General features: G+C 45.3%; 1 long non-coding RNA gene across 1 annotated transcript in view; it reads left to right on the plus strand.

The window, feature by feature from the left end:
- LOC141173133 (uncharacterized) overlaps positions 1 to 27,942 on the plus strand; it is a 313,188-nt gene that overhangs the window by 77,691 nt on the left and 207,555 nt on the right. The window contains exon 2 of the long non-coding RNA XR_012252589.1: positions 3,408 to 3,485. This is a non-coding gene — a long non-coding RNA (uncharacterized lncRNA). The remainder of the gene's footprint in view (positions 1 to 3,407; positions 3,486 to 27,942) is intronic.

Here is a 27,942-nt window from a genome sequence, read left to right on the forward strand (position 1 = left end):
GTGAGAAAGCTGTGTGAGATCATACTGAATCATATTATGTTGGGGACAGTGGGAGCATCATAGTGTGAAGGATGGGGAGATCATACATGTGTGGGGGAGCTGTTGATCTAAGTAGAAGGGCTGAATAACAGGAGCAATATGATTGCAATCTTTATAAAAAAAAAAACACTAACTTACATGGTTTTGAATAGCTGCTACTGTTAAAAATACATGTTACAATAAGCCGTTTTATAACATGTGTTAGCAACATACTTAAAACGCACCTGTCAGCAGGATTACACTGAGTAAAATGATACCTTTGTGTTACGGATCCGGATGGTGGAACCTCAGTGCTGCGGGGCAAGGGGGGACCAGAGGGGCGTAACTAGGTATCAACTCGGACCGACCAAGGTTGTACGGCGGCTCAATCGACTCCGTGACCAGGGTGGGACCGAGCAGAGGGACCAAGTGCTACTCTGGGGACCGACCTTGTATGAGAGCAGGTGACTCCCACAGGTCAGAAGGCAGGGACTGACCAGTACAGCAGACGAGCACGGCAGGCAGGCTGGCGGGTGATCCGGGCAGACGGACTGGCAGGCACGGCAGGTAACAGGCAGGAGGGTCCAGGTAGGCTGGCTGGTAGGCACGGCAGGTAACAGGCAGGTGCTTCTAGGTAAGCGGGCTGACAGGCACGGCAGGTAACAGACAGGAGCCTCCATGTAGGCTGGCTGGTAGGCACGGCAGGTAAAATGCAGGTGCTTCTAGGTAAGCGGGCTGGCAGGCACGGCAGGTAACGGGCAGGTGCTTTCAGGTAAGCAGGCGGGCAGAGCCCATAGACAGACTGGCGGACTGGCAGTAGGCAGACTGTCGGGCTGGAGAGTAGACAAGCAGATGGACTGGACTAGTAGTACGGATGGCGGACTGGACTTGTAGTCTGGCTGGCGGGCTGGACTTGTAGTCTGGCTGGCGGGCTGGACTTGTAGTCTGGCTGGCGGGCTGGACTTGTAGTCTGGCTGGCGGGCTGGACCTGTAGTCTGGCTGGCGGGCTGGACCTGTAGTCTGGCTGGCGGGCTGGACCTGTAGTCAGGTTAGCAGCGGGACCTGAGGGCTGAAGCAGAGTATCACACACAAAGCTACAACCTTGCACCGGCACCTCCATATTGGAGGAGGTGCCTTTTATAGGGGAAGTCCTCCGGCCATTGGCCGTGGACTTTTTAGGACGGCGCGCGCGGCCCCTTTAAGAGGGCGGGAGCGCACGCGCACCCTAAGCACAGGGCCAGGAAAGCTGCCTGCACCAGCAGCAGCTGCAGGGAGGCCGGAAGACACCGGAGCAGGACCGCGGCGGTAAGGGGGACAGCGTCTCTGCCGGGCAGGAGGCAGAGACGCCAATGCTACACTTTGTTGATGAAATCCGTCCAGTGGTTCTTTTATAATCTTTATTTTCATTGCTGACATAATGATATGCTCGTGCTCTGGGGCGGGACTTTAGGGAGGGGCTGTAACTGGTGCTCTCATTATGTATTCCTATCTCTGGCCTCTGACAGGTCACTGTGCTTTCTGTCACCTGCCTACTATTTTAAATATTGCCTTTGTAATTTCTCTGCCAATGTGAAATTTACATGTCACAAAGTGGCCGCCAGCGGCCGCGCATGCGCAGTAGCATTTTTCGGTTGCCAAGAGATGCTACTGTGCATGTACGGGTGCCATTTTGCTTTTGGAAAAATAATTTGGGTGCAGCAATATGCCGCCGTGCATGCGCAGTAGTATCTCTTGGCAATCAAGAAATTCTACTGCGCAAGCGCGGGCGGCTGTGGCCATATTGCTACAGGCAAATTTTTTCCTCTAGCAAAATGGTGCCCGCGCGTGCGCAGCAGCATCTATCGCTTGTCGATGCTACTGCACATGCGCGTGCGCCTTTTTGCAACAGGAAAAAGAAACTTACCTGCAGCAATATGGCCCCCGCCGCCTGCGCTTGCGCAGTAGCATCTCTCGGCAACCGAGAGATGCTACTGCACATGCACAGCGCCATATTGTTGCACCCAAATTCTTTTTCCAAAAGCAAAATGGCGCCCGCACATGCGTAGTAGCATCTCTTGGCAACTGAAAGATGCTATTGCGCATGCGCGGGCCAAGGCGGCCAATTTCAGACATGTAAATTTCACATTGGCAGAGAAATTACAATGCAATATTTAAAATAGTAGGCAGGTCACTGAAAGCTCAGTGACCTGTCAGAGACCAGAGATAGGAATACATAATGAGAGCACCAGTTACAGCCCCTCTCTAAATTCCTGCCCCGTAGCATGAGCATCTCATTATGGCAGAACTGAAAATAAAGATTATAAAAGAACCACAGGATGGATTTCATCAACACAGGTATCAATTTACTCAGTGTAATGGCGCTCACCTGACAGTGTATGTGGTTTACTAAGCACAATCCTGCTGACAGGTGTGCTTTAATGCTACTAATTCTGGTCAATATGAAACCCTTCACCCATGGGCAATATTTCATTTTTTCCTCCCCTTCTTCCAAGACCCATAAGTTTTTTTATTTTTCCAGCCATATAGCCATATGAGGGCTTGCTATTTGCAGGATGAGTGGTACTTTTGAATGACACCATTCATTCTTCCATGTAGTGTACTAGAAAACAGAAAAAAAATTCTAAGTGCGGTGAAATTGCAAAAAAAAGTACACTTTACTTACCATGTTCAATATATGGTAAAACTGACCTGCCAATATCATTCTCCAGGTCAGTACGAGTTCGCAGATAGCAGACATGTATAATTTTGTTTTTTATTTAAGTGGTGAAAAAAAAATGTGAAATTTGTCAAAAATATTTTTCAGTTTTTGCAACCATTTTCCGAGACCCGTAACGTTCTCATTTATTGGGATCTGTTGCTGTGTGAGGGCCGGCTTTTACAGAAGGATGGTGATGACAGGCACAAGGGGTCTTAAAGACACCCCCGGCTGTCATGACAACACATAGGAACCCCGTGATCGTGTGAAGGGTGGGATCAGTGACGATCTTTCTGTATAAGCGTGTTAAATGTCACTGTCAGTGATTGACAGCAGCAATTAACTGGTTAATAGCCACGGGTGGATCTTTGATCCACCCACGGCTATTAGGGGCACTTGATGGCTGATTAAATGAGCCATCAAGTGCAGGTAAAAATGCGGGCGCAACGTGTGAGCCCGCATCAAAGGTAAGGACACGGCCGATGACGTACATGTGCGTCATCAGTCGTGAAGGGGTTAAGCGATAAAATATTAATAAAAATTAATAATATGTTAATTATAATATTAATATTGAGCAGAATTTATTTCAGCCTGTCGTTTTGACCCTCCACAACAGTCTCAGTCTCTCACGCAGCCCCTTGGGAAAATGAATTGCTCACCCCTGATTTAATGTATTTTCTTCATCCTTTCATAGGAACACTAGAACATATATGACCATAAAATGAACATTTTACAGAGATACTAATAATGAGGCACCATTTCATCCTCAAATGTAAGTATTGAGTATATTTTTATCAGAACATTATTTCTGGGGGGTCATCTTCAATTTATTTGCTATTGGATACTGAATTCTTCCCTTTTCTGTGTGACCTGATAGTTTCCCTATTTTTAGAATGCAAGCAATGCATGGTAACTCTGCAATATGTTGGTGCTAAGTAATAATACTATTATTATACTGTACTAATGTTTCAATCATTATACAGTATATAATGTGATATACCCCATGAATACATTACTGTCTTTCCTATCATACAGGTAATCAGTGGTCACCTCTGTTGACTTGTTTTGTACTAAACACTGATTAGAAATGTTCCCAAATAGATTTTAATTTCCTGCTATGGATTCATTTTAGATACAAAGGGAAAATCACAGATTAATTGGAACATTTCATGAATTCATTGACAGAATTTAGCCTCATAATCGTGCTTGTTAACTGTTTAATGCCAAACCTGTTCAGCACATGATACGCAAACAATAAAGGATTTCCAGATTTGTTAAATTTGATTCTTCATTTCATTTTCAGCCTTTCAAGAATTTGCCAATGACCGCAAAACTCTCTAAAAGATGTACATTGGCTTGCAAAAGTATTCACCATCCTTGGCATTTTTCGTGTTTTGCTACCTCACAACCTGGAATTTCACTGCTTTTTTTAGAGTTTACATCAGTTCATGAAAGGAACATGCCTACCACTGTGAACATTTGGTTTCTTTTTATTGTGAAGCAAACAGCAAATAGGACAAAATAACTGAAAACTTCAGTGTGCATAACTATTCATCCCCCTAAAGTCAGTACTTTGTAGAGCCTCCTTTTGCGGCAATTACAGCTGCAAGTCGCTTTGAATAAGTCTCTATGAGCTTTCCACATCTTGGCGCTGGGATTTTTGCCCATTCCTCAAGTCAAAACTGCTCCAGCTCTTTCAGGTTAGATGGTTTCCTCTAGTGAACAGCAATCTTTAAGTCTGACCACAGATTCTCCATTGGATTAAGGTCTGGGCTTTGACTAGACCACTCCAAAACATTTACACATTTCCCCACTAGAGTGCTGCTTTAGCAGTATGCTTTGGGTCATTGTCTTGTTGGAAGGAGACCCTCTGCCCCAGTCACAAATCACTGACAGACTGAAACAAGTTTTTTTTTCAAGAATATCCCTGAATTTTGCACCATACATCTTCCCCTCAACTCTGACCTTTTTCCCTGTCCCTGCTCTGAAAAACATCCCCACAGTATGATGCTGCCACCACCATGTTTCACTGTGGGGATGGAGTTCCTGGAGTGATGAGCTGTGTCGGTTTAGTGCCAGACATAACATTTACCTTGGTGGCCAAAAAGTTTAATTTTGGTCTCACCTGACCACAGCACCTTCCTCCATATATTTGGGCAGTCTCCCACATGTCTTTTGGCAAACTCAAAACAAGCCTTATAATTTTTGTGTGTGAGTAAAGGCTTTTTTCTGCTCACTCTTCAATAAAGGCCACCTCTATGGAGTGTACGGCTTATTGTGGTTGTATGGACAGATACTCCAGTCTCTGCTTGAGAACTCTGCAGCTCCTTCAGGGTTACCTTGGGTCTCTATGCTGCCTCTCTGATTAATGCCCTCATTGCCCGGTCTGAGAGCTTTGGTGGGTGCCCCCTCTTGGCAGATTTGTTGTGGTACCATGTTCTTTCCCATCTGATATAGGAATTTTTTTATAGTTTAACCCTGACTTGTACTTCTCAACAACTTTGTCCCTGACTTGTTTGGAATTCTTCTTGGTCTTCATGGTGTTGTTTGGAGATCTCCTTGATCTTCATGGTGTTGTTTGGAGATCTCCTTGGTCTTCATGGTGTTGTTTGGAGATCTCCTTGATCTTCATGGTGTTGTTTGGAGATCTCCTTGGTCTTCATGGTGTTTGGTTAGTGGTGCCTCTTGCTTAATGGTGTTGCAGCCTCTGTGGCCTTTCAGAAAAGGTAAAGTGTATATACTGACAGACATGTGACACTTAAATTGCACACAGGTGGACGTCCTGTCACTAAGCATGGGACTTATGAAGGTAATTGCTTGCACCAGAATTTTTTAAGGCTTCATAGCAAAAAGGGTGAATACATATGCACATGACAATTTTTAATTATTTGATCCCATAAATTTAATTTATACCTATATTTTTATCACTTCACTTCACTATATCTATATTTTTCTCACTTCACTTCACCAACTTAGACTATTTAGTGCTGATGCATCACACATAAATTAGATTGCAACAATATTTAAGCACAGGTTGTAATGTAACAAAATAGGTAAAAAGTCAAGTGGGTGAATACTTTTGCAATCCACGGTATCTAGTTATTGCAAATTTTAAGAAGATGTTCAGTATGTGAAATGGATGATACAAGGCATGATGTTTAGCCTATAAAAAAAATACATTTACGTAACATTGGTTAATATAGCCAGTGCATTATATGGTGCGGTGCATTTTGAATAGATTTACAAATAGTTAATATTAAAAAATATTAAAAAATAATCACCGAGTATTGAGAACGTTCATTGCACATCAAAGGTTAATACTATAGTCCTTCTGTATAACAAGGCAGCATGCATGGAGATACATTCTCATAGCCTGCAGGCTGTTCAGTTGTAAACTATAGAACCATAGTAATAGTGAAGTAGCAGATTTATTAAAGTAACAAGTGGTCACCGGTTTAGGATTTTTAATAACTGCAGCCAATGTGATCAGAATTGCAGTAAAGTACAGAACTGAGCGTGTTATTTATACACAATGTATATAGCATAGAGTCTATTATTTATACACAATGTATATAACATAGAGTCTATTATTTATACACAATGTATATAACATAGTCTATTATTTATACACAATGTATATAACATAGAGTCTATTATTTATACACAATGTATATAACATAGTCTATTATTTATACACAATGTATATAACATAGAGTCTATTATTTATACACAATGTATATAGCATAGAGTCTATTATTTATACACAATGTATATAACATAGATTCTATTATTTATACACAATGTATATAGCATAGATTCTATTATTTATACACAATGTATATAACATAGAGTCTATTATTTATACACAATGTATATAACATAGAGTCTATTATTTATACACAATGTATATAGCATAGTCTATTATTTATACACAATGTATATAGCATAGATTCTATTATTTATACACAATGTATATAGCATAGATTCTATTATTTATACACAATGTATATAACATAGAGTCTATTATTTATACACAATGTATATAACATAGAGTCTATTATTTATACACAATGTATATAACACAGATTCTATTATTTATACACAATGTATATAACATAGAGTCTATTATTTATACACAATGTATATAACACAGATTCTATTATTTATACACAATGTATATAACATAGAGTCTATTATTTATACACAATGTATATAACATAGAGTCTATTATTTATACACAATGTATATAGCATAGTCTATTATTTATACACAATGTATATAGCATAGTCTATTATTTATACACAATGTATATAGCATAGTCTATTATTTATACACAATGTATATAACATAGATTCTATTATTTATACACAATGTATATAGCATAGATTCTATTATTTATACACAATGTATATAACATAGATTCTATTATTTATACACAATGTATATAACAGAGTCTATTATTTACACACAATGTATCTTCCTATATAAACTGCATTCAATTCCTGGACATTTTATGAAAGGGATGCCGCCTTTATTTCTCAGTTTTTCTTCTTATGTGTCTCAGTTCCCATCCTGTCTCTGTTGTGTTTTTACTCTCACCTCTTCAATAAGGCTCAAGTGATTTTGTCTGTTTCCCTTAAGCCTGTCTCTCTTTCTTCTAATCCCTGCGTCCTGGCCTCTCCTTAACTTACCTCTGTATGACTGAGCCCAGCAAAATCATCACTACCAGCTACAAGTAGTCTGTCATCTAAAGAATGGAGGATCTTACCTGGAATCGCTGAGGACCTTCGCATTGTTGACTTCTTGTGCTGATATAATGTCCTACTTGAGAGTTTCAGATGATCTCTTTAATTCAGCAATGTCCTGCAGCTTGATAAATGCTTGTGAAAGTTCCTCATTTGTTCGGCCACCTTAGATAAATAAAAAGCCCCTTTATTTTTATTTTTTTGGATAACATGAAGTGTTCCTTTTCCCGACAGGCAGCCGGCTATATGACTACGAGTCTCTTTGCTTCACTTCTCCAGCTTCACATGTGGGAATTTCAGAGAATAAAATTAAATCACCACTGAGGTGACTCAATCCTTTGATCCAATCAGTGCTCTTCCCTAGGCCTCCAGCCAATCACCTCTCCATCCCTGTCCCCTATGAGGCTGAGCCTTTCTTAAGCAGGCTTGGAAGTGACTGGAGTTGAGGGACTTCCCACCGTCTACTTATAGGCTAACTTTAAGTGTCGGACTGCAGTCCTCCTCATTTACTTGCTACATGGTAAGAAATACAAACTAGATAATATAGGAAACAGAGTAATAGAGATAGACATTAGCTTGCATTGCTGAGAGCTCATTAATGAATTTGCTGGTGCATGGACTGGCGCTTGTTTCATTCAACAGAAAGGTCAATGTGCATATTGATCTGAATAATGAGAGAAGGAAAACTGCACAGTCGTCTTCTCTTTTAACATGTATTTCATGGACATATTAAAAAAGAAGAAAATAAAAACTATCCTAAAAATAATTCAGACCTAAATGGTTGCTTTCACAGTTCTATTTATGCGCTAAAAGATTAATTTCCCGACATTATCAAAAATTAAATAAAGACTGCTTTTATGATTGGCTAGTTTCTGGATTTTAGTCCTTTTGCAAGAGAGGTTTCTTACACCATTGACACTGTGCAGGTTAAGGAGCACATTTGTTACTCACCTCACTCTAATACAGGGATTTTAAACTCAAATACAGAGAGGGCCAAATTAAAAAACCTGGACAAAGTCGCAGGCCAACCTTGATATCTATTAACAGTATAATGGGCCCCGCATAGTCCTCCATACAGCATAATGGGCCCCACATAGTCCTCCATACAGAATAATGGCCCCACATAGTCCTCCATGCAGTATAATGGGCCCCACACACTCCTCTATACAGTATAATTGGCCCCACACAGTGATCCATACAGTATAATGGGCCTCATATAGTGTCACGGGTGTGTCAGATGTGACAGACAGTCGTCCTGCAGTTGGTTGCAGGTGACGCGCCCCCTGGGCCGTGGGGTACCCGGAGCCGGGCCGGTAGATGCTGGGGGTTGTAGTCACAGTGGCTGTGACCCGGTCCGTGACCCAGGTGGTCAAACCAAAGGGGTAGTATTTGGGTATAAGTGTTAATGTCCGACTACGCTACCTGTGGAATGCGGTCAATAGGAACCACCGCTGCGGAACAGTCCTCTGAAGCTGGTGGTATAGCAGATAAGGCAGTGTAACTCCCCACAGGAAGAGTGTAGCTTCAGGGCAGCGTGTGTAGATGATGGTGGTTATGGTGCAGGTAGTCAGTAATCACACGGAGTCAACGTGGTAAAGTTCCAGGGCTTTTACTGGTGGCAATTATACAAGCCCCAACGGGAGTACTGACTAGTAATAAGGGTCCAGTCGGTCTGGGAGCAAGCATAGAGTCCTCCTGGCCAGGTGGAGTTGTAGGCCTGCCGTTCTTACTATGCTCTTTGGCTATCCTGCTTATAGCTGTGTTGTAGCCCACGTCCCTGAGTGTAACGTGCTATGCTCACCCGTATGGCTGGCAACTCGGGCCTTGTGGATTCCTCGCTCCTCTGTGGCGGTACTGGTCCCTCGGTGCTGCTGAGCCTCCGGGCGTCTGATGGGGGCCAGGAGACCTGCAATCTCCTGCCCTATGGTATCTGGTGCTGGGTCTGGAATCCCCCACTGCCTCGGACTCCGGTGTCCGGTTTTCTGTAGACTCTGGCTAGGACGAGCTATCTCCAGGTCCAGTCCTCAGCTCCTCACTCCTTGGTGTCCACAACTCGACTCCTGACACTAGACTCTCCTAACCCCGCCTCCAGACCCAGTTATAAAGGGCAGGATCCTCCCCTTTCTGGTCTGGAGCCAGGATGTGTTGCATGTACTGTGTTTCCTGACCAGGAAACCCCTGTTTTCTCTCAGACATGGCATTACTACCACTGTGGCAACCAGACCCTCTGGGGTGCTACACAGGAGATCTCCACATTTGGCAATGCAGACAGCTGCCTAGATAGGAGGCTGTGTTTAGGACCCAGCGACTACCTCCCTTTCGTCTGGGTGTATATATACCTTATGTGTCTAGGTGGGCATCGCAGGTTATACTCATTTCTACTTGGAACTTGGCTGAAGCAGCATCACTTCCTCTCTGGAGTCTTGAGGCCGTGTGCCCTGTTGGAGTTCTTTTAAAGCTGAGTTGTTGTTCCCCTGTGTTGTCTTCCCCTTTTGTCTATAGAGTGCTAGCAGAGGTTGACTAGTGCTCATCCCCTTCCACCCCCAGCTATAGCCTTATACCTGGGATAGTAGGGCGAGGCACGTGATCGGCGACAGCTGCGGAGGTTGTATAGGGACGTTAGGGGGAGACAGGGTGACGCTAGTCCAGATTAGTACAGTGCCTACAAGCAGTATTCAACCCCCTGCAGATTTAGCTGGTTTGATAAGATGCAAATAAGTTAGAGCCTTCAAACTGCAAACGAGAGTAGGTTTTATGAACAGAAGCATAAATCTTACAAACCAAAAAGTTATGTTGCTCAGTTGAATTTTATTAAATTTTAAACATAAAAGTGTGGAATAACCCTTGTTTGCAATTACAGCTAATAATCGTCTTTTATAAGACCTGATCAGGCCGGCACAGGTCTGTGGAGTTATCTTGGCCCACTCCTCCATGCCGATCTTCTCCAAGTTATCTAGGTTCTTTGGGTGTCTCATGTGGACTTTATTCTTGAGCTCCTTCCACAAGTTTTCAATTGGGTTAAGGTCAGGAGACTGACTAGGCCACTCCAACACCTTGACTTTTTCCCTATTGAACCAGGCCTAGGTTTTCTTGGCTGTGTGCTTTGGGTCGTTGTCTTGTTGGAAGATGAAATTACGACCCATCTTAAGATTCTTGATGGAGGAGCGGAGGTTCTTGGCCAAAATCTCCAGGTAGGCCGTGCTATCCATCTTCCCATGGATGCGGACCAGATGGCCAGGCCCCTTGGCAGAGAAACAGCCCCACATCATGATGCTGCCACCACCATGCTTGACTGTAGGGATGGTATTCTTGGGGTCGTATGCAGTGCCATCCAGTCTCCAAACGTCACGTGTGTGGTTGGCACCAAAGATCTCGATCTTGGTCTCATCAGACCATAGAACCTTGAACCAGTCTGTCTCAGAGTCCTCCAAGTGATCATGAGCAAACTGTAGACGAGCCTTGACATGACGCTTTGAAAGTAAAGGTACCTTACGGGCTCGTCTGGAACGGAGACCATTGCGGTGGAGTACGTTACTTATGGTATTGACTGAAACCAATGTCCCCACTGCCATGAGATCTTCCCGGAGCTCCTTCCTTGTTGTCCTTGGGTTAGCCTTGACTCTTCGGACAAGCCTGGCCTCGGCACGGGAGGACACTTTCAAAGGCTGTCCTGGCCGTGGAAGGCTAACAGTAGTTCCATAAGCCTTCCACTTACGGATGATGCTCCCAACAGTGGAGACAGGTAGGCCCAACTCCTTGGAAAGGGTTTTGTACCCCTTGCCAGCCTTGTGACCCTCCACGATCTTGTCTCTGATGGCCTTGGAATGCTCCTTTGTCTTTCCCATGTTGACCGTGTCTGAGTGCTGTTCACAAGTTTGGGGAGGGTCTTAAATAGTCAGAAAAGGCTGGCAAAAGAGATCTTTAATCCACACATGTGAAGCTCATTATTCTTGGTGCCTGAACTACTTCTTAATACTTTAGGGGGACCAAACAGAATTCTTGTGGTTTGAGGGGTTGAATAATAAATGACACTCTGAATTAACTTTTTACGTTTAAAAAAAAAAAAAAAAAAAAAAATTTGCTGCAGTGCATTTCCCACTTCCAGGCTGATCTACAGTACAAATGTCACAATGCCAAGTTAATTCCGCATGTGTCAACCAGCTAAATCTGCAGGGGGTTGAATACTACTTGTAGGCACTGTAGGTCATCTCTTCCCCCTTTCCCTAGTGTCTGGGCTCCCTTTCCCCTCTGTGTTGCACTCACGCCTGGCGTGACTCTCTGTGTTGCACTCACACCTGGCGTGACATTATAACCTGCCGAGCACGTTTTGGGGAAAAAAAAAAACGACACTAGATTGACATTTTGTTTTTTTTTTCTATGTGTGTTTTTGGGCGTGCACCTTTTTTTTCATTACTCCCTTTAGTATGGAATCAGTGGCAGAGCTCGCAGAGCATTTCCGCTGTCTGTCTCTGGAGGTGAATGACCTCAGCTGTGAGGTACAGCAGCAGTATCACCAGTTACAGGCTGACAATGAAGGGGTTTCTGCTTGTAGACATGTCCAGTCTGAACCCAAGGTTGCCCTCCCGGACAGGTTTTCAGGAGGCAGGGACAAGTTTTTTGTGTGTAAGGAGGCATGCAAATTGTACTTCAAACATCGTCCCTACTCCTCCGGCAATGAGGAGCAACGGGTAGGTATTATGATCTCTCTACTGCAGGGCAATCCTTAGTCATGGGCGTTTTCATTACCGCAGGACTCAGTTTGTCTCCAGTCTGTAGAGGGTTTTTTTGGAGCTCTTGCCCTCATCTATGATGAGCCTGACTGAGTCGCCTTGGCTGAGTCTAAGCTACGTCGCCTTCAGCAGGGGATTCGGTCAGTGGAAACGTACAGTTCGGAATTCCGTAGATGGGCAACGGATTACAAATGGAATGACTCAGCCCTTAAAAGTCAATTTTGTGAGGGGCTTACTGAAAGTTTGAAAGATGCCTTGGCTGTATATGAAACCCCTCAGTCCTTGGAGGCTGCCATGTCTTTGGCCATACATCTGGATAGGCGCCTTCGGGATAGACGGGTGCAACCTTCTTTTCCGGGGCCTTCTTGTCAGGGTTGTGTACGTTTGCCGAGGGAGCAGTCTGGGGGTGAACCAGTACTTGGGGAGGTGGAGGAACCTATGCAGTTAGGGGGTGTCTCAACATCATACATCTCCCCGGAGATTCAGAGGCATATGTTTTTTTTGTGGGAAAAAGGGACACTTTGTTGGGACCTGTCCTTCAATTTCTAAACAAAAGGAGACTCGTTTAACTCTTGGTAGTCTGGAGTTGGATAAACAAGGGGTGTATTTGTGGCCAAACTGCAGTTCCCACTTTGTCCTGACAGCAGAGGTGGTGCTAGAGAGTAAAAACGAAAAAAATTCTGTGTTTGTTGACAGTGGAGCCAGGGTCAGCATGATTGATGCTGAGTTTGTGAAAACTCATGGTCTTGCTTGCTGTGTTTTAGCTAAACCTATTCCCATCTTTGCCATTGACTCGGCGCCGCTTGCACAGAAACCATTTACTCAGATTGCACATAATGTAAAACTGAGGGTGGGGTCAGTTCACTGTGAAATCATCGCTTGCTATGTTCCTGACAATCTTCCCACACCTATTGTTTTGGGTATTACTTGGCTTGTTAAGCATAATCCGTTGGTGGATTGGCAAACCGGGGAGATTATTGAATGGGGAGATTACTGCCATGAGAACTGTTTAGATATTTCCCTTGCTATTGTCTCTACGGAAATATTACCTGTTTTTCTGTCTGGTTTTGAGGACGTTTTTTCTGAGAAGGGGTGTCAGGATTTGCCTCATCATAGTGCATATGACTGTCCTATTAACCTGAACCCCGGAGCTAAACTACCGAAGTCCAGACTGTATAATTTTTCTGACCCTGAGAGACAAGCCATGAAGGATTTCATTGTGGAAAGTCTGGAGAAGGGACATATCAGACCCTCATCTTCGCCCGTGGCGGCAGGGTTCTTCTTTGTGAAGAAAAAAGATAGATAGCGGTCTACGTCCCTGTTTAGATTTCCGGGAATTAAATCAAATACCATCTTTGATCCATACCCTCTTCCTCTGATTCCTGATTTGTTCAGCCAGGTTTTAGGAGCTAAGATATTCTCCAAGTTGGATTTAAGGGAAGCCTACAATCTGGTTAGAATCAGAGAAGAAGACGAGTGGAAAACAGCGTTCAATACCCCTGAAGGGCATTTTGAGAGTCTGGTTATGCCTTTCAGTTTGACCAATTGTTACACGCACGCCGCTGGGTTCAGATAGGGCGAGACGGGTTTCATGAGTTCATTGGAATCCCGGGGGAACCATTACTCAGGGCGACCATCGGCTGCAGCTTCTCTCAGGCACACAATAGATTCAATTGCTGACCAGACACATCTGACAAGAGTCTTTTTTAACAGTTTAACAGTGGAATTTAATCTGAAGCACGGCCAGTGCAATTCAGGGATATTACAGCAACAATCTTCATTACCGTACAGTCTGAGTTTCTTGAGCAACCGGCTCCAGTAACAATACAGTAGTTTCTTCACAAGGCACAGTATTACAGTCTCTTCAGTAGCATAATTCAGCATAGATTAGATCTCTTAGCAGCACACTTCTATGCATACACAACCACAGGCTTTTCCTTCACAAGGACACAATAATACACAGCATTCTTTATCCTGCATGGAGATGGAGGGGTGGCGGGGGGTTTGATGAGGGAGATGATCCCTGTGACACAATTCCTTCCAGTCCTTATCTTCCTGCCCCTGTCCATGGTGCATGCGAAGATGCCTCCTGCCCTGCCCCTGTCATTGCACACTCTCAAGTAGCAACATCAGGAAGCACGTCCACGTCCTTGTCTCAGCGTAGCGTTCATTTGTCTATACCCCAGTCCTTGGAATGCAAACGCAAATAAGCAGCAAACGCCCCACAGGCCACACTTCAAAATTCACACATTTCGCGACTGCTTGCGCTCAAAATGTTGCCTTCTAGGTTTGTGGAGACAGAAGCATTCCGCAACTTGATGGTGGCTGTCCCTCGGTACTCAATCCCAAGCCGCCACTATTTCTCCCCGTGTGCCGTCCCTGCATTACATAAGCACGTGTCCCAAAACATTCGTTGTGCCCTCAACAACTCAGTTACCGGGAAAGTCCACCTAACTACGGACATGTGGATAAGTGCTTGTGGACAGGGACGGTGCATCTCGCTGACGGCACATTGGGTTAACATAGTGGAAGCCGGGAACCAGTCAGACCTTGGGACGGAACACGTCCTCTCAATGCCAAGGATCGCAGGCCCTGGGTAAATAATGGTTGCCCCCACAGTATACAGCTCCTGCACCTCATCCTGCTCTTCAGCCTCCATCTGCAAAATGACCACATCAGGCTGGAAGCACTGCAGCACTGCCTCGGCCAAGCAGCAACAGGCTGTGCTGAAGCTAATATGCTTAGGTGACAAACTACACAATGCTGAAGAGTTGTGGACAGCTCTGAAAGAGCAGGCAGATCTGTGGCTCACACCGCTGAACCTACAGCCAGGCATGGTCATGTGTGACAATGGCCGGAACCTGGTTGCGGCTCTGATGCGAGGCAAGCTCACACATGTACCATGACTGGCCCATGTGCTTAACCTCGTGGTTCAGCGGTTTCTCAAATCCTACCCGGAGCTGCCTGATCTGCTTGTTAAAGTATGCCACCTGTGTGCCCATTTTAGAAAGTCATCTACAGCTTCCGCCACCCTTGCCGTGTTTCAGCAGGGTTTGCAGCTTCCAGCTCACAGACTGGTGTGTGATGTCCCCACGCGTTGGAACTCTACACTGCAGATGTTGGGAAGGATTTGTGAGCAGAAGAGGGCAGTTGTTGAGTACCAGCATCAACAAGGCCGTCAGTATTCAGTTCAGACCCCTCACATAAGACCTCAGATGTGGAAATGGATGTCAGACATATGTACCATCCTCTAAAAACTTTGAGGACTCCACCAAGATGGTGAGCAGCTATGACGCCATAATTAGCGTCACCATCCCACTTCTCTGTCTTCTGAAACGCTCTCTGCTCACAATCAAAGAGGATGCATTGCAGGCGGAGCACGATGAGATGGAGCAAGGAACTATACAGGATGATTACACACAGCCCAGCCTCATCTCATCCCAACGTGGTTTGGCTGACAATGAGGAAGAGGAGGAGGAGGAGGAAGAACAAGAGCTATAGACGGTACTACCTGCACAACTGTCATACCGTCTGTTCAGCATGGATGGCCTGAGGATAGTGAGTAGGAGGAGGAGAGCATAGTCACTCATCCTCTTGGTGAAGACACAGAAGTCTTGCCTGTTAGCAGTCTGTCACACATGGCTGAGTTTATGTTACGCTGCCTTTCCCCTGACCCTTGTGTTCTTAAAATTTTGGGTGACAGTCATTACTGGTTGTTGACACTTCTAGAACCACACTACAAGGAGAACTTTATATCTCTTATTCCTGAGGCGGACAGGTCTACAAAAATGGGGCAGTACCAGAAGGCCTTTGTTACAGAACTATTAAAAAAATTCCCATCTTAAAATTCTGGCGGTAGAGGTCATAGTTCGTTGGACAACCAAGGACTACAGGCTAGAGAGACACAACTCCAATCCAGCAGAGGTATGGGAACACTGTCAAAGTTTTCTCAGCCCCTCTCATTGCACAGGCCCTGAGGCGCAGGGTACTCTCACAAGGAGTGCAAAGTTTGAGAAGTTGCTGAGGGAGTACTTTGCCGACCGTACCAACATCCTCCGTGATTCCTCTGTGCCTTATAATTATTGGGTATCCAAGCTGGATACGTGGAATGAATTGACTCTCTACGCCTGGAGGTCCTGGCCTGCCCTGCCGCTAGCGTTTTACCAGAGTGGGTTTTTAGTGCCGCTGGTGGAATTATAACTGATAAGCGCATCCGCCTGTTAACTGAAAATGCTGACAGGCTGACTCTTATAAAAATGAACAAGGGCTGGATTGGGCCAGACTTCTCAACACCACCGAATGATAGCAGCGTAACAAAAACTCAAATCCAGTGTCTTTTTTTGGGAGGTGTATTCCCATGCACCTTTTCACACCCACACATGGGTATGCTCTTCCTGATTTTGACTATTTGCTGTTGTCCTCCTCCTCATCCTCATCCTCCACCACCATATCACCAGGGTGACCGTGGTCCATGATGCAACACCCATGTAATTTTTTTAAAGGGTGTTTATGATCCCCGTAAAAAAAAAAATTATACAGTATGTTCATGTATACCCGCCAGGGGTAAATGTTTGTCAGCCCATACACTTAGTGCATGGGCATTACAAGTATAGGAGACCCACTCCTTTCTAATGGGAACATTTTTTTATGAGGCCCTCCTCCATGTCTCTTCCAAGGGGCATTGGAGTGCCTCCCAATTTTTGGCAGCCCTTGCATTCACTGCATAGGCCAACACTATGGGAGACCCACTTCCTAATAATGGGAACATTTTTTCATGAGGCCCTCTACGTCTCTTCCAAGGGGCATTGGAGTGCCTCCCAATTTTTGGCAGCCCTTGCATTCACTGCATAGGCAAACACCATGGTAGACCCACTTCCTAATAATGGGAACATTGTTTTTAGGAGGCTCTCTGACCTCTACGTCTCTTGCAAGGGGCATTGGAGTTCCTCCAAATTTTTGGCAGCCGTTGCTTCACTGCATACCCTATAACTGTATAGCACACCTGCGCCATTGTAATGGAAACATGTCATTATTGTGGCTCTGCTCTATGTGTCTTTAAATTGTTAGTGGGGTTTTTCCCAAATTTTAGCAGCCCTGGCAGTCAAAGCATGAGCATTACCACTATAGGAGACCTGCTCCTTTATAATGGGAACATTTTTTTTACTGAGACCCTCCTCTATGTTTCTTCAAAGGGGTATTGGGTATCCGAATTTTTGGCAGCCCTTGCAGTCACTGCATACGCAATAACAGTATAGGAGACCCACTCGTTAATAATGGGAACAATAAAGCATAGCCGGCTGATGGCCCTCTAACAATAGCGAAGGCTGACTGCTGGCCCTTTAAGAAAAGTAAGGGCCGCCTGATGGCCCTATAAAAATAGGCTTTGCAACTTTCAGAGTCCCTCCATCATAAATGAAACTGGATGTGTCTGATGATGTGTCACACACCACATGGCCAGATAAGGTTGTAAAATGTTAAAATGACATTTCCCGGTGAATGCATTTGTCTTAAAAAATGATGTAAAAACAAAAAAAAAGTAGGATCTTTCTTTAGTATAAAAATGTAATCACATTGTTCAGCTCCTGCACCTCCTTCTCCATCTCTGAAATGACCACATCAGTCAAAAGCTGAAAGCACTGCAGCACTGCCTTGGCCAAGCGGCAACAGGCTGTGCTGAAGATAACATGCTTAATGTTTAGTTGACAAGCCGCCCAGCGCTGCAGAGTTGATGAAAGCTGTAACACAGCAGCCTGATCTGTGACTCTCACAGTTGAATATACAGCCAGGCATGGTCGTTAGTAGAGATGAACGTTGTTCTACTCGAACTGTTCGCCAATCTCAAATTCGAGCTGTTTTGGGCGGTGTTCGAGCCGTTCGGCGAACACGAACAATTTGAGAAAAATTCGGCTGTTCGAGGTTATGTTCGATAACTGTTCGTGCACCAAAATCATAACTGGATTTTTTCTCAGTAATGATGAAAATTAATGTTAATACGCAGTTTGAGTGTACAGCGGGGTGGGGGGAGGGGCAGGGGATGGATCTCTGCAGGAACAATGAAGATCTCCATTTTTTTTTCTCTTTCCCGCATTTACAGTGGGGAGGTGCAATCTGTCAGCCTATCAGCAGCGCACACACGGAGCGAAGTGCTTTTTTTCACACAAGCAAGGGCATGTGTCATTGGCAGTGTATGTCACATGTCCTTGCCCTATAAGACCAAGCCATTTTCCCCGTCGCCACCATTTTCTCACTGCTGCAGCTGCGTGTTAGACGGCACCGCTGTTGCTGTGTGCGCTATACCTTGTTAATTTCAAGCCAATTTTCGCACAAATATACAGATAGCTTGGGAGTAGGGAATAGTTGTGATTGCAGTCCTTTTAAGGACTAGGTTACAGCATTTCCTACGACTTTTATCAGGCAGGTCTGTGCTCTTAAATAGATAGGTTGTGGGAGTAAAGACTAATTGTAATTGGAGTCCTTTTCAGGACTAGGTTACATCAGTTCCTATCAGTTTTTGCCAGGCAGGTCTGTGCCAGTGCTGTGCAAGTTTTTTTCACAGCATTTGGCTGAATCTAGCAAAGCTAATCCTTTTTGGCCTATTGCAGAGTGTGTTAGTCAGTGGAGTAGCCTATCTGTGTTGCAAGATATAGCACCTGTGTATAGAATACCAATTTTTTTACTGCACCTAGTGAAGTAAAATCTTTTGGGCATAGCATCATTCTATTAGTCCATCTATACTGACCTCCATCAGGTTGCAAACTGAATCTAATTTTTTTCTGCATCTAGCTCTGAAAAAATATTTGGCCTTCTAGCAGTGTGTGGGACTTGTTCTATTAGTCCACCTATACTGACCTCCATCAGGTTGCAAACTGAATATATTTTTTTCTACATCTACCTCTGAAAAAATATTGGGCTTCTAGCTGTGTGTGGGACTTGTTGTATTAGTCCATCTATACTGACCTCCATCAGGTTGCAAACTGAATATAATTTTTTTCTGCATCTAGCTCTGAAAAAATATTTGGCCTTCTAGTAGTGTGTGGGACTTTCTCTGTTAGTCCATCTATACTGACCTCCATCAGGTTGCAAACTGAATATATTTTTTTCTGCATCTACCTCTGAAAAAATATTGGGCTTCTAGCTGTGTGTGGGTCTTGTTCTATTAATCCATCTATACTGACCTCCATCAGGTTGCAAACTGAATATAATTTTTTTCTGCATCTAGCTCTGAAAAAATATTTGGCCTTCTAGTAGTGTGTGGGACTTTCTCTATTAGTCCATCTATACTGACCTCCATCAGGTTGCAAATTAAAAATAATTTTTATCTGCATCTACAGTACCTCTGAAAAAATATTTGGGCTTCTAGCTGTGTGTGGGACTTGTTGTATTAGTCCATCTATACTGACCTCCATCAGGTTGCAAACTGAATATATTTTTTTCTGCATCTACCTCTGAAAAAATATTGGGCTTCTAGCTGTGTGTGGGACTTGTTGTATTAGTCCATCTATACTGACCTCCATCAGGTTGCAAACTGAATATATTTTTTTCTGCATCTACCTCTGAAAAAATATTGGGCTTCTAGCTGTGTGTGGGTCTTGTTCTATTAATCCATCTATACAGACCTCCATCAGGTTGCAAACTGAATATAATTTTTTTCTGCATCTAGCTCTGAAAAAATATTTGGCCTTCTAGCAGTGTGTGGGACTTGTTCTATTAGTCCACCTATACTGACCTCCATCAGGTTGCAAATTCAAAATAATTTTTTGTATGCATCTAGCTCTGAAAAAATATTTGGCCTTCTAGCAGTGTGTGGGACTTTCTCTGTTAGTCCATCTATACTGACTTCCATCAGGTTGCAAACTGAATCTAATTTTTTTCTGCATCTAGCTCTGAAAAAATATTTGGCCTTCTAGCAGTGTGTCGGACTTTCTCTATTAGTCCATCTATACTGACCTCCATCAGGTTGCAAATTAAAAATAATTTTTATCTGCATCTACAGTACCTCTGAAAAAATATTTGGGCTTCTAGCTGTGTGTGGGACTTGTTGTATTAGTCCATCTATACTGACCTCCATCAGGTTGCAAACTGAATATATTTTTTTCTGCATCTACCTCTGAAAAAATATTGGGCTTCTAGCTGTGTGTGGGTCTTGTTCTATTAATCCATCTATACAGACCTCCATCAGGTTGCAAACTGAATATAATTTTTTTCTGCATCTACCTCTGAAAAAATATTGGGCTTCTAGCTGTGTGTGGGACTTGTTGTATTAGTCCATCTATACTGACCTCCATCAGGTTGCAAACTGAATATATTTTTTTCTGCATCTACCTCTGAAAAAATATTGGGCTTCTAGCTGTGTGTGGGACTTGTTCTATTAATCCATCTATACAGACCTCCATCAGGTTGCAAACTGAATATATTTTTTTCTGCATCTACCTCTGAAAAAATATTGGGCTTCTAGCTGTGTGTGGGACTTGTTGTATTAGTCCATCTATACTGACCTCCATGAGGTTGCAAACTGAATATATTTTTTTCTGCATCTACCTCTGAAAAAATATTGGGCTTCTAGCTGTGTGTGGGACTTGTTGTATTAGTCCATCTATACTGACCTCCATCAGGTTGCAAATTGAATATAATTTTTTTCTGCATCTAACCCAGCCAATAGTTTTGGCCTAATACCACAGTTTGGCCACTCAGCTCTGCTCGGTTACCATCCATTGTTTTTTTGTGCAAACAACTCCAGAGTTGTGAATTAGTTAACCACCAAAATGAGTGGAAAAAGGCCTGCTGCTGGTGGAAAGGGGAATAGGCGTGTTGGGAAGGGGAAAAAAGGTTGTGTCCGTGGGGTAGGTGTTAAAGCAACAGTAACATCTGCAGAAGAAAGACCATCTTCCAGCCAAACTAAAATGTCTACTTCTTTTAGCGGACAATGTGATAAGATCCCTTTCTTACGGCCACGCCAATCGCTACAAATTCCAGATGAGGCACAAAAACAGCAGGTGCTTCAACGGATATCAAGTGCTCCTTTAAGTGGGCTCTCCTCCACATCAACTTCAACATCACAAATACTCCAGTCCTCAAAGGTGTCACCCAAATCGCACTTGCTTCCTCACAGCTCCCAAATCTCCAGCTGCCCGTCTGAGTATGAGGTAGAACAGATGGTTGAGTCTGCAGAGCTGTTTACTCATACTATAGCCTGGGAATCAGAGGTCGACTCCAGCGCTTCTGTGAATCCAGACGAGGAAATGATCTGCACTGATGCCCAGAATCTTTATGAGTAGGATCCAGGACCAGACGCAGAAGGTTCTGACCATAATGTAGACCCTCATTCCCAAACTGTAACTCCTGTTGGTAGAGACAATGAGGAAGACGATGATAAGACTCAAATACCTGATTGGAGCGACAACTTTAGTTTTTTGTCAGGGCAGGAACAGGTTGGCTCTGAGGACGACGGGTGTGATAACACACAGGGTGATGATGATGAGGTTGGAGATCCCACTTACTGTCAACCCACAGTCAGCCAAGAGATGAGGTCAGCAGAGGAGGTGGAGGAAGATGCTAGTGACGACGAGGTCAGGTTGCGCCTTCCTGGACAGAGACGTAGTACTGGAAGCACGTCAACAACTGCATCCTCAAACACAACTCTGCCTCTCACCACAAGTCGTGGTGGCTCTTCAGGTCGCATGGGTGCTAAGCCTTGCATAGCCTGGGCATTTTTTCAGATCGATAAAGATGACTCAACTCGTGTTATCTGTAACATTTGTCAGCAAAAGCTAAGTAGAGGCCAAAAAATACATAGTTTGAGTACTTCATGCATGAACCGGCACATGGACATGAAGCATAAGTTGCAGTGGGAAGCTCAGTGTGCTACAATGCGGCCTAGCCGGCCGGGCCAACCGCCGTCTGCCATATCTTGTGCATCCGCAGCCTCTTCATCCTCTGTGACTGGGGGGACAGCAGTCACACCTGTTTTGGGGCGCAGACCTGCCACCTCTTTACCCGCAACAGCCAGCGTGATTGGCAGGTCATCATTTTCTTTGGAGGTGGTAACACCAGCTGGTGTTGAGCGCTGTCCGACATCGATAGCACCACCTTTGGATCAAGGCAACCTAACATGTCCGCCTGCATCTTCCTCACAGACCGGCAGTTTGCCGGGGACACCCTTATCAACCCCGTCTAAGCACAATAGCCAGCCCTCGGTCCCTCAGATGTGGACAAGTAAAAGACCATTTCCTCCTAGCCATGAGAAAGCTAAGAGGTTGAATTTCACCATCTGCAAGCTCTTGGCTACAGAAATGCTGCCTTTCCGCCTGGTGGACACAGAGGATTTTCGAGACCTTATGTCCGTCGTAGTGCCCCAGTACCAGATGCCCAGTCGGCACTACTTCTCAAAGAAAGGTGTGCCTGCGATCCACTAGCATGTCGCACACAACATCACCGCTTCTTTGAGAAACTCTGTGTGTGACAGGGTGCATTTCACCACAGACACTTGGACGAGTAGGCATGGACAGGGGCGTTACATGTCGCTGACTGGGCACTGGGTAACTATGGTGACAGCAGGACAAGGGGCTGCTGTCCAAGTCTTGCCGTCCCCACGAGTTGTGCGTCAATCCTCTTTATGTCAAAGTTCCTCCACTGCTTCTGCCTCCTCAACCTCCTCTCGGTCTTCCACCTGCACCCAAAGCCTGTCTGGTCATGCCACAAGCTTTCTAACTGCGCAGAAGGGATCCTGCACACCTCCTTACTATGCTGGCAGTAGGGCTCAACGTCATCAGGCGGTTTTTACTTTGAAATGTCTGGGAAATGTGAGTCACACAGCTGAGGAGTTGTGGTCAGCTCTGGAGAACCAATTTCATGAATGGCTGTCTCCACTGGACCTGAAACCAGGGAAGGCCGTGTGCGACAATGCTGCAAACCTGGGTGTGGCCCTTCGCCGGGGCAATGTCACACACGTGCCTTGTATGGCTCACGTGTTGAACCTGGTTGTCCAGCAATTTTTAGCCCACTATCCCAGACTAGATGGCCTTCTGCAGAGGGCACGGTCGCTGTGTGCTCACTTCCGCCGTTCGCATCCCGCAGCTCAGCGACTTACATCTCTACAGAAGTCGTTGGGCCTGCCACTTCACCGGCTAAAATGCGATGTGCCTACCCGGTGGAATTCAACTCTGCACATGTTGCAGCGACTGTGGCAGCACCGACAAGCCCTGGTGCAATACGTTCTGACGTATAGCCTGGGCCAACGAGATCCAGAGGTGGGGCAAATCACGCTGGAGGAGTGGTCTCAGATCAGGGACCTATGCACCCTTCTGCACAGTTTTGAAATGGCGACGAAGATGTTTAGTGCTGATGATGCCATTATCAGCATGACTATTCCGGTGATTTACATGCTGGAGCACATGTTAAACAGAATTCGGAGTCAGGTGGTGGCACAAGAGGAGGTGGAGGAAGTAGAGGAGGAGGAGTTGTATGCGGAAGGGCTAACATCTGCAAGGTCCAGACGGTCGGCAGCACCAAGGCGGCAGGCATGTGAGGGTGGGGGAGATGGTTTTACCAGGGCGCATGGTAGCAGCCAAACTAGTGAGGAAGGTGCAGGAGCCCAGGAAGAAGTGGAGGACGAACTGATGGAAGACTCATCAGATGAGGGAGACCTTGATCACATTTCTGTTGTGCGAGGTTGGGGGGAGAGGACAGAGGAAGGAAGCATGATTGTTACCTCGCCACCAACACAACAGGGACTTGGTGCTCCTGGATGCGCAACACACATGAGTGCCTTCTTGCTGCACTACCTGCAACATGACCCTCGAATTGTGAGAATTAGAAATAATCCTGACTACTGGGTTGCCACACTGTTAGATCCCCGGTACAAAAGTAAATTTGCCGAAATTATTCCTGCCATAGAAAGGGATGCACACATGCAGGAGTATCAGCAGAGACTGTTGCAGAATCTTACATGTGCTTTTCCACAAAACACCAGTGGTGCACGTAGTGAATCTCACAGTTCCAACTTGCCAACCGTGGGACCGTCAAGTGTTCAGCACTCAAACCGTAACAGAACCACAGTATCTGCTGGTAACATCAATTTTGCGGAATCATTTCACCACTTTTTTAGCCCATCCTTTGCAAGGCCACAGGAGACAAGAAGTCTGACACATAGTCAACGCCTAGAGACGATGGTACAGAAGTATCTCCAAGTAAACATTGAAGCCACGACTGTGTCACTGGACCCTTGCTCTTTTTGGGCTTCCAATCTGGATAAATGGCCGGAGCTAGCCACTTACGCCTTGGAGATCTTGTCATGCCCCGCAGCCAGCGTTCTGTCTGAACGTGTGTTCAGCGCTGCTGGTGGTGTGCTGACAGATAAGCGCACGCGGCTCTCCACTGATAATGTAGACAGACTCACGTTCATAAAGATGAACAAATCATGGATCCGAAACGACTTTTCTACCCCTGTGTCATCCTGGGGAGAGTAAAAGCTTGATGATTGTTTAAAATCACCCTACCAACCGTTTTAAGCTTTCAAATTACTAATCATGTTTATCTGTATCTTGACTGGAAAATAATTTGGGCTTTGTAGCAGTGTGCAGCACTGATCCTATTAGGCCATCTGTAATAAGCTCCACCAGATTTAAAATTAAAAATAATTTTTAGCTGCATCTAGCCCGGAAAATAATTTTGGGGCTCCGAGATGCGCAAGACACATAAGTGCCTTCTTGCTGCACTACCTGCAGCATGACCCTCATATTGTCAGAATTCGAAGTAATCATGACTACTGGGTTGCCACACTCTTAGATCCCCCAAACTTTTCGATCAACCTTTTCATTTTAATAAAGACCAAAAAAATGGTCATTTTTGAAATTATAAGCATTAGCAGGTTGTTAGAAACTGAAATCAAACAGTTTTCAACTCAAAACTTTATTCTAGGTGATGTTACATTTTCACATAGGACCCCTTGTTCGAAAGGAGCTTCTGAACTCTCTCGTCCATTGAATTTGTCAGGTTTTGGATGGTTTCTGCTTCAATTGTTTTGCATGAGGACAGAATACCCTCCCAGAGCTGTTGCTTAGATGTGAACTGCCTCCCGCCATCATAGACACTCCTTTTAATGATGCTCCAAAGGTTCTGAATGGGGTAGAGGTCAGGGGAGCATGGGGGTCACACCATAAGTTTGTCCCCTTTTATGCCCATATCAGCCAGAGATGCAGATGTTTTATGTGCAGCATGAGATGGTGCATTATCATGCAGAAAAATGATCTTGCTGTGAAATACACGGTTCTTCTTCTTGAACCATGGCAGGAAGTGCTGTTTGAGAAAATCCACATACATTATGGAGTTCATCTTTAGCGCCTTCAGGGATCCTAAAGGGGCCGACAATCTCTCTCCCCATGATTCCAGCCCAAAACATTACTCCACCTCCTCCTTGTTGGCGCTGTAGCCGTGTTTGCGTGGGGTGTCCATCAACCAGCCATCCTCCACTCCATCCATCTGGACCATCGAGCGCTGCACGGCACTCATCCGTGAACAAAACTGTTTTGAAATCAGTCTTCATGTAATGTTTGGCCCACTGGAGCCGTTTCTGCTTGTGTGAAGTGGATAGAGGAGGTCGACAGGATGGCGTATGCACAGCTGCAAACCTCTGAAGGACCCTGCATCTTGTTGTTCGGGGGACGTTGGAGGCACAAGCAGCTTCAAAAACTTGTCTGCTGCTATGACAAGGCTTTTTTGCCGCTGCTCTTTCAACCTGACGTAATTGCCTGTAGGAAAGAGTCCTCAATTTGCCCTTATCAGCACGCACACGTGTGTACTGTGAATCAGCTACATACTTCTTGATTGCCAAGACACTTCATCCTGATCATCGCACAATGTTGATTGTAGTCATGCCTTGACCTAAACACTCCACAATTTGTTGCTTCTCAGCAGCCGACACATCCTTTTTCTTTCCCATTTTGGCAGAAAATGTAGGCTGCTTAATAATGTGAGAGAGCCTTCTTAAGTAGTCTTGCCTTTCATTGGACACACCTGCCAAACTAATTAGCACAGGTGTCTGCAATTGCTTACAGTGATATAAAGAGCCCTGACACATATCACCATCAATGAGTTTAACTGACAAACAAACAAATTCTTCCCTTATCACTCCTAAACACTTTTTGCATAATAATTTGGAACGCAGTGTACATGTGCTTTTCCACAAAACACCAGTGGTTCACGTAGTGAATCTTACAGTTCTAACTTGCCAACCGTGGTCTGTATGGAATTGTTCAATAAAGGGCCCAAAATTAAGATAACATAGATGGGAGAGGTCTCTATGAATAGGAATTCCTAAGTATTTGATACCCTGTGAGGGCCAGGCAAAGGGAAAGTTGGACTGGATGGAATCCTATATGGATTTGGGGAGGGAGACATCGAGGGCCTCAGACTTCGCTGCATTGATTTTAAAATTTTACCATGTAACAAAGTGATCTATTTCAGCCATAACAGCAGGGATGGATATATGTGATTGAGTGATATATACTAGGACATCATCAGCAAATAGAGAGCACTTGTACTCGGTGCCTCCCACCTCAATCCACCTAATATTGGGGTTATGGCGAATTGATGAGAGCAGGTGCTCCGTCACTAGGATGTATAAGAGAGGGGACAGAGGACATCCCTGCCTTGTCCCATTGGTGATTGTGAAAGGTGATGAAAATGTTCTGACGCACCCCCTGGGCCTTGGGACACCCGGAGCCGGACCCTTTTTGGTGGATGCTGGTGGTTGTAGTCTTCGTGGCGGCGACCCGGTTCCGTGGCTCAGGGCGGTCAAACCAGTGGCGGAACTATTTATGTGGTTTTGATGTTTAAATGTCCGACTACGCCACCCGTGAATTGCGGCCAGAGTGAACCGCCGCTACAGGGCAGACCGCTGAGGCTGGTGTTGTGGGTGCAGCAGAGCGTAGCATAACTCCCCACGGGAGGAGTATAGCCTCAGGGCAGTGTATGCGGAGGATGGGGGTGATGGTGCAGGGCAGCAGCAGTAACGACACGGAGTCAGTGATGCAGTCCAGGGCCTTTACTCACAGTTCTTATTATCCAGACCACGTCTGCAGGTAACGGCTGCCCACGTCGTACTGTGCTCACCAGGTGAGGGGCTCAGACAACTCCCAGATAACTTTGGAGCACTTCACAGGACCCCCTTTGTGTGTCCTTTGTCTGGCCTTTCTTACCAACACTTCTGTCCGGCTGCCTCGGGCCTTCTCTCGGTAAACTTGGCGCCAGTTTCCCTGACCCTATGTGGTGCCTTCCTAGCGGGTGTAGCGAGGGGCTGCGCCACATAAAATGTCAGAGCCTCCGGTTTCTAGCTGAGGGTCGTTTCCTGCCTCCACTAGTTCGGGGACCGGTCTCCCCCTTTGGCCTGACCCCTCCACGCAGGTGGATTCGGGCGTGCGGTGGCGACTCGCCCGTCCGCACCCCTGGGATCCCTTCATTCCTCGTTCCTGGAGCCTTCTCCGCTCCTCTTCCTTCCTTCTCCCTCTTCCAGGCCTGGGCCTCTGTTACTAGGCCCGCCTCCGGAGCAGAGCTCATGCAGAGCCCCTGCTCCCTGCCACTTCTGCTCAGACTTCTCTGCACTTAACTAAGATGGTGCCCACCTTTTATACTCCCTTCTCAATGCACCCAGGAACTGCTTCCTCCCTGCTCCTGCACTACAGGGTTCCCCTTCCTCAGTGTTCCCTCCCCCCACTCCAGCCAGGGACAGGGACTGTCGTGCCCATCTCAGGGGCATATT

Source organism: Phyllobates terribilis, unplaced genomic scaffold (genome assembly GCF_046119375.1).
Source record: "Phyllobates terribilis strain yellow unplaced genomic scaffold, ASM4611937v1 Scaffold_12__6_contigs__length_324123572, whole genome shotgun sequence".
NCBI classification, from domain to species: domain Eukaryota; kingdom Metazoa; phylum Chordata; class Amphibia; order Anura; family Dendrobatidae; genus Phyllobates; species Phyllobates terribilis.